The following is an 8,014-nucleotide window of genomic DNA, read 5'->3' on the forward strand; positions in this document are numbered from 1 at the left end:
AGTTGCTAACGAGTGCTTCATTAGCATACTCTCTGCCTGCAAAGGCCCGCAGTGTAGATATAGCCTTAGGTCGAGAGGCCCAACTCCACCCCCGTCAGGCTGACTGCATGCTTCCCTCCAGCCTACAAGCAGGGTCAGGAAACCTTCCCTCTTCATTTCAACACACCCCTCCAGTGGTCCCTGCATTGCTAGCTTTTGCCTGCAGAGAGCATGCTATTTCCCCTGCCGTGCCAACTTGCTCAGCGGTGCCCCTAGCAGAATCCAAGCACACGGCAGTGGGGTGTGCCGGGTACCATACCTGGCCCCACAGCCGGCCGGCCCGCCTTGTTTGCTAGAATCTGAGCAAGCCCAGACAGGTTCCTCTCGGGAGCTATAGCGGACCCTTCCTAAAAACGTGTTTGGCGACATGTTCAGTAGATGCACGGCACTAACGGGTGCTCCCACTTCTCTTCCAGATGGACACAATCGGCTTGAAGGAGGAAAACGTCCCGCTGTACAAACAGAGGCTCAGGGACCATAATCTCAACGGGCGCGCGCTGGTCTACAGTGACAACACTGAAATCAAAGAGGCCCTGCACATGAGTCTTGGCGAATGGACCCTCTTTAGCATCCATTTCCTTGGAGTGTTTCCCCCGGCGAATTTGGCCTCTTCTGTGGTGTCCCCCGTCCCGTTCCACGTCAGGCCAGAGGCTCTGAAGAACATGGTTGCATTAAGAGAGACTGTGGCGAGAGGGAGCAAGCTCTCTCTGAACAGCTCCAGGGAAGATCTTTGGGAAAAGAGATAACTCTGAATCCTGAACACAGAGGTGAAAGTGCCCTGGTGCGCAGCTCCAGCAAGAACTGCAGAGACCTGGGCTGCAATAGGACAGTACCTGTGAGAAACTGTAACGTTACTTTCACGGCCGCCTGTACAAAACCAGAAGCAAGATCGGGGCTTTCGCCCACAGTGTACCTCCCTGCGACTCCAGTGACATCGCACGGATGAATCATAGAATCCTAGAGTTGGAAAAGACCTCAGGAGTCATCAAGTCCAGGCCTCTGCCCAAGGCAGGACCAACCCCAACTCAATCATCCCAGCCAGGGCTTTGTCAAACCGAGACTTAAACACCTCTAGGGATGGAGACTCCACCACCTCCCTAGGGAACCCAGCCCAGTGCTTCCCCACCCTCCTAGGGAAATAGTTTTTCCTAATGTCCAACCTAGACCTCCCCCGCTGTAACCTGAGACCACTGTTCCGTGTTCTGCCATCCCTCACTACTGAGAACAGCCTCTCTCCATCCTCTTTGGAACCTCCCTTCAGGAAGTTGAAGGCTGCTATCAAATCCCCCCTCACTCTTTGCTTCTACAGGCTAAACAAACCCAAATCCCCCAGTTTCTCCTCATAGGTCATGTGCTCCATACCCCGAATCATTTTGGTCAAGCTCCCCTGGACCCCCTCCAATGCGTCCCCATCCTTCCTGTAGTTGGGGGCCCAGAACTGGACACAATACTCCCGATGTGGCCTCACCAGAGCCGAATAAAGGGGAATAATCACTTCTCTGGATCTGCAGGAAATGCTCCTCCTAATGCCCCCTAATATGCCATTAGCCTTCTTGGCTACAAGGCCACCCTGTTGACTCATCTCCGGCTTCTCATCCACTGTAATCCCCAGGTCCTTTTCTGCTGAACTGCTGCTTAGCCAGTCGGTCCCCAGCCTGTAACAATGCTTGAAGCAATCAGATGACAAGAGAAGAATTAAGGATCTGGGGGGAGGAGGGGGGGGACTGTACTGGGTCTGAGGGATTTGGGTCACATTCATGTCAACGGGGCTGGTGACAGACGTTGTCAGGCCCTGGGTAATGTATGGGAGGGGGTCGGCTCAAGACCCCCTCAAAGGGGCAAGGCTCTAGACCCCCTCAAAGGGGCAAAGCTAAAGGTAGGAGGGGCAAGGCGAGGGCCAATCAGGCCTTAGCGCCACCCACCCTGCACCAGACAGAGCTCTAGGATTGATTTCATTTGCCCGGGTCTCTGGCAGTGGCGGCTGCCATAATAGTCGATACAGTGACCCAGAGGCCTGGACCCTTTTAAATCATCAGCTCCCGAGACAACTGCCCCCTTTGCCTCTCCCCCTCCCCATCCGTGGCCCCTGTCTGTGGGGCTTCAGACCCTGGTGGTCAAAGTATTTTGGTCTGGTTAGTACAGCAGGGGACAGGGAGTTGGGACATACGAGTCCTATTCCTAGCGCTGCCACTGGCTTGCTGTGTTTTTGAACAAGCTGCTCCTCCTTTTTGGGACTCAGTTGCCTCTGTAGTAAGTTGCGGGTTGGTAACATAAAATCAGCAGGCCCGAATAAAGGCCGGTAACATAAAAACAGCAACAGGCCTGAAATCTAGGAAGCAAGACTTTGGCTCAGTGGAACCGCAGGCAGGAAAGAGAAATAGTATAAGCCAGATCAAGCATAAAGGTCCAGGCACAGGTACCAAGCACATTTATAGAATCCTATAAATGGAAGAGACCTCAGGAGTCAACAAAAAATCCTCATTAAAAAAAAATTGTTTGGTGTTCCTCGGTCTTAAAAAGTTTAAGAAACACTCGTCTAGACAGTACTGGGTCCTGCCATGAGGGCAGGGGACTGGACTCGACCTCTCGAGGTCCCTTCCTGCCAGCTACATGTGGCAATGAAACGGTAACTCGAACTAAGTCCTTAGTTCGAATTAACTGTTACATCTCATTCTATAGCTGCGCGGCTAGTGGAATTTCAAAATGGCGACCGGACGGGAACATGCAAATAAAGCCTGGGCTATTTAAATCCCGGGCTTCATTTACAACTCCGGTTGCCTGCTTTGCCTACCTAGCTCAAATTAACGAGCTAATGTAGACATACCCTTATTGACTAATTGAGTAGTCGATGGAAATTCCACCAACTACTGGATTAGCTGATTAAGCGCAATTTAACATCCCTCGGTTGAGCTACCACATATGTTTTAGAAAGACATCCAATCTTTATGGCTTGTGTGTAGTTCAACGCATTAAATTCCAAGCAGGTTGCTGAAGTTTCTTTTTTTCATCACGATTGGCAATTTGACCAGCCTTATACAGTAATGGATCTTTACCATTCCTCTGATTTCTTTTGTTCCCGATATATTTAAACATTTCCTAATTATCCTTTATGTTACTGGTTATAGATTTTTTTCCCCCAATTTTAGCTTCTCCTATCAACTGTTTGCTTTTTCATAACTCGCATCCTCCCTTTTTTCCCATTTGCTTTATATTTTTTTCTTGTGGTGTTTATGACAAAAACTAAAACATAGGACATAAACTTTGAGTCCTATTTATAGTACTTTAGGTTGGTTTAATGGAAAAATGGGTTGATACAGAGTAAATTGGAGTTCAAAATAACCCTTTCTCGGGCAATTTTTCTCTCGAAAGCCTCACCTTTTTCAGCCTCCTTCCACTAACTTCTGATTTTAAATGTCTGGATTGTTAGACATGTGCTCAGGAAACCTTACCTGTCACTAAACATAGATTTTGTTTGTGTTAATTATAGATATGAATGGAGCTAGTTAATCCCTGTTGTAAGATTCCAGTGGAGCCAAAGAAAGTAAACAAGTAACTAATTTGGGTCAATCTTTCTACTTGACAGTCCCTAGGAATCTACCGTTTCAACATTTCCTGGGAACAGAAACACAAGTTAGAACAGTGATAGAAATGTAGCCGTGTTAGTCTGGTGTAGCTGAAACGAAATCCAGGACTATGTAGCACTTTAAAGACTAACAAGATGGTTTATTAGATGATGAGCTTTCGTGGGCCAGACCCACTTCCTCAGATCAAATAGTGGATCTGAGGAAGTGGGTCTGGCCCACGAAAGCTCATCATCTAATAAATCATCTTGTTAGTCTTTAAAGTGCTACACAGTCCTGTATTTTGTTACAAGTTAAAACACTCATTAATTTTGGCTTCATTCAGCTTTCCCTTGGAACAAATTAAAAACATAGTTGATAAGTGGCAAAGTTGGTGCATGGGAGTGAAGGACACGTTAGCTCATTATGCCTACACAGGGGGATGTCACACTGGTCTGACCAGTTCCAAGGACAGTTGGGCTGCCATAGAAAGGGATGCAGAGCTGCTCTTCAGGAGCTCCATGGATTAGACCTATACTGCTGTTGAAGGAATTGGGGCTCTCAAATAAAAGAAGTCCCTTGCCTTAGAATCATAGAATCCCAGGGCTGGAAGAGACCTCAGGAGTCATCGAGTGCAGCCCCCTGCCCAAAAGCAGGACCAATCCCAACTCAATCATCCCAACCAGGTCTGTGTCAAACCAGGACTTAAAAACCTCTAGGGATGGAGATTCCACCATCTCCCTAGTTAGCCCATTCCAGTGCTTCCCCATTCTCTTAGGGAAAGAGTTTTTCCTAATATCCAACCTACACCTCCCCCACTGCACCTTGAGACCATCACTCCTCGTTCTGCCATCGTCACCACTGTGAACAGCCTCTCTCCATCCTCTTTGGAACCTCCCTTCAGATAGTTAAAGGCTGCTATCAAATCCCCCGTCATTCTTCTGCAGACTAAACAAGCCCAACTCCCTCAGCCTCTCCTAAGTCATGTGCTCCAGCCTCCTAATAATTTTTGTTGCCCTCCACTGGACCCTCTCCAATGCGTCCACATCCTTCCTGTAGTGGGGGGCCCAGAACTGGACACAATACTCCAGACGTGGCCTCACCACATCCCAATAAAGGGGAATAATCACTTCCCTAGATCTGCTGGCAATGTTCCTCCTAATGCACCCTAATATGCCATTAGCCTTCTTGGCTACAAGGGCACACTGTTGACTCATATCCAGCTTCTCATCCACTGTAACCCCCAGGTCCTTTTCTGCAGAACTGCTACTTAGCCAGTCGGTCCCAGCCTATAACAATTCTTGGGATTCTTCCATTCAAGTGCAGGACTCTGCACTTGTCCTTGTTGAACCTCATCAGATTTCTTTTGGCCCAATCCTCCAATATGTCTTGGACACTCTGCACCATATACCCTACCGTCCAATGTATCTACCTTTCCCCCTAGCTTAGTGACATAGGCAAACTTGCTGAGGGTGCAATCCATCCCCTCATCCAGTCATTAATAAAGATGTTGAACAAAACCGACCGTAGAACCGGTCTTTGAGGTACTCTGCTTGAAACTGACCGCCAGTCCGACATCGAGCTGTTGATCACTACCCATTGAGCCCAACAGTCTAGCCCGATTTCTATCCATCTTACAGTCCATTAATCCAATCCATACTTCCTTAACTTGCTGGCAAGAATAAGTCCAGGTATATCACATCCACTGAATTCCCCATGTCCACAGAGCCAGTTACCTCGTCATAGAAAGCAATCAGGTTGGTCAAGCATGACTTGCCCTTGGTGAATCCATGCTGACTGCTCCTGATCCCTTTCCTTATTCTAAGTGCTTCAAAATGGATTCCTTGAGGATCCCCTCCCTGATTTTTCCGGGGAGTGAGGTGAGGCTGACCGGTCTGTAGTTCTGTGGATTGTCCTAAGGAACATCTTGGTACCATTTACCTCCCACAAATAAAGTACATACCGACCTATGTTCAGGACCAGGTCAAAGTTGACAGCATAACAGATAGTAAGTTGACAGTATGAAGACTAGGAAGTAAGCCCCCTTCTGCAAGGTAAGGGACGGTAACCAGGTAACAGGGGGTAGCAACCTGATACATCAGGAATGTATAAAAGTTCACCTCAAATGGTGTTCACCAGCTGACTGTGTGGGGGCACTGGATGGTGCTCAGTGGGTGTTAGGACATTGCCACGGCTTCCATAAAGTGTAGCGGCGCAGCGCTGAGTCTGTTCGCTGGCAACTATTATTGCATGTTGTTACGCAAAAAATCTGCTTGGGCGATTTCGAATCTTATCTGGTTTGTGGTCTCTGGGGACTCTGGGCACGGAGACCACATCCAGCGATAGTGACTCGGCTCTGCAACTTTAGCGAAGAGCCAGGTGGCTTGTACCTCATGCAGTAGAGAAGGCTCCAGACTTACAAACCAGGTAACAGAACTTTTGCGTTCTCCTCCAGCAGCAGGCGCTCCGACACAGCTGGACTGAGTACAACACCTGCAAATAACCCAGTTAGTTAATGCAAGCATAAAGAGAGGCAGCCTGGCCAGATGCAACCATTCATTAACTTCCAGGCCAGAGAGGGCCATTGTGATCTTCAGTCTAGCCTGGCATCCTATGAGGTGCACACAGGCCCTTCTCTTCCACTTGTTTAAACAGAGGCACCCTGGGGCACCTTAAAGACTAACACGTGTATTTGGGCATCCGCTTCCAGGGGTAAAAAACACTTGGACCTGCTTTTCCTCCGGAACAGCTGATGCCCAAATAAATCTTCAAGGTGCCACAGGACTCCTTGTTAGTAATGACTGTTGGGGTTGCCCCTCTAAGGCTATGTCTACACTGCAGGCTTTTTGCACAAGAACAGCTGTTCTTGCGCAAAAACTTGCAGAGTGTCTACACTGCGTGCGTGTTTTTGCACAAGTATTACAGTACAGCATCAGCAAACAGGACTTCTTCCGGAAGAGTTATTCCTCTCCCCACGAGGAATAAGCCCTCTTGCACAAGAGCTCTTCCAGAAGGCGGCAGTGTAGACAGGCAACATGAATTTCTTGCGCAAAAAACCCCTACGGCTAAAATGGCCATCAGAGCTTTCTTGTGCAAGAGAGTGTCGACACTGCCATGGATGCTCTTGTGCAAAAGCACATCTCTTCTGCAAAAGCACATGGCAGTGTGGACGCGCTCGTATGGAAGACCTTTTGCACAAGAACTCTTCTGCAAAACAGTTCTTGTGCAAGAAGCCTGCAGTGTAGACAGAGCCCACGAGTTTCAGAGGGGTAGCTGAGTGAGTCTGTAACAGGAAAAACTTAAAACACAACATATAGTCACCTTAAAGATTAAGAAACCGTGTCAATGGGATCATGAGCTTTCCTGGGCATAGCCCACTTCTTCAGACGACTGGAGTGTTGTATGTCCAGAACCAAAATGAACAGGGGAGGAAAAAATGGGAGGGGCGAAAAAAGGAGGCAGGGGGTATGTAAATATCAAAGGGAAAACCCAGCTGGTATGTAACAGGCACCACTGATAAGAGTTGTTTGGAATTTCCCAGGAACCGATCGGGGTTTCTTAGGAACAAGTTTAAAAAGGGGTGAGAATCGGGGTGAACTGGGTGGATGCCTGGGTGAGGGTTGGGTCGAACAACGCAGGGAGGGAAAAGCAGGAGCGTGGGGCGTGAGGGCAGGTGAGCGCTGCGGTGAAAGCCACGTGCGCAGGCCGGGCCGGGCCCCTCTCTCCTCCAGCTGACTTGCAACTTCCACTGCCGGCCCACGTGGCCCTCGAAGGGCGGAGCTTCCCCTTTCCTGCGCCCGCCCCTGGGGCCCTCCAGCCAATGGGAAGCGAGGGCTAATGTTGCTGGTGTTTCAACATTCGGAGCCGGCTGGCACAGCTGCTGCCGCGGGCCAGGGGGCCGCGAGCAGGCGGGAGGCGGAGGTGAGGGGCGGGGGCCGGTGACTCCTGGCCCCCCAGCGCAGGGGGGTCCAGGTCCGGGTCCGTCCGGGGTTACCAGGCCGCGCGCTCCCCTCGCTCTTGGAGGCGACGCTGGTGCCAGTGTCTGCTTCAATGCGACCCTACAATAACAAGCCCCAATCGGCCGAGTCGATGCTTGTTTCACCTCGTGTCCCCCTGCGCTGCAGAAATCCTGCCTGTGCTGGGCCAGCCCCGAGACACGGGGTTGCCCCTGGATTGTAAGCAAGCTGCCCCCTTCTCCCCCATGCTCCCGTTCCCTGAGTATCAGTCCTGCCCCCGCAGCCTGCACAAATCTTCATCCTTTAGGACCAAATAGGAAGGGGACGGGGCGAGGGGATTATTTTCTTTATTCCCACCCCCCCAGCGGAAGGAGCTGTTCTCTGTGTCTGTGTTTACAAACCAAGGAACGTGTTTCTCCCTGGTTTGGGTTGGGGTTTTTTTTGCCTGTTTCTTGACAA

The sequence above is a fragment of the Pelodiscus sinensis genome, chromosome 33 (genome assembly GCF_049634645.1).
Source record: "Pelodiscus sinensis isolate JC-2024 chromosome 33, ASM4963464v1, whole genome shotgun sequence".
NCBI classification, from domain to species: domain Eukaryota; kingdom Metazoa; phylum Chordata; order Testudines; family Trionychidae; genus Pelodiscus; species Pelodiscus sinensis.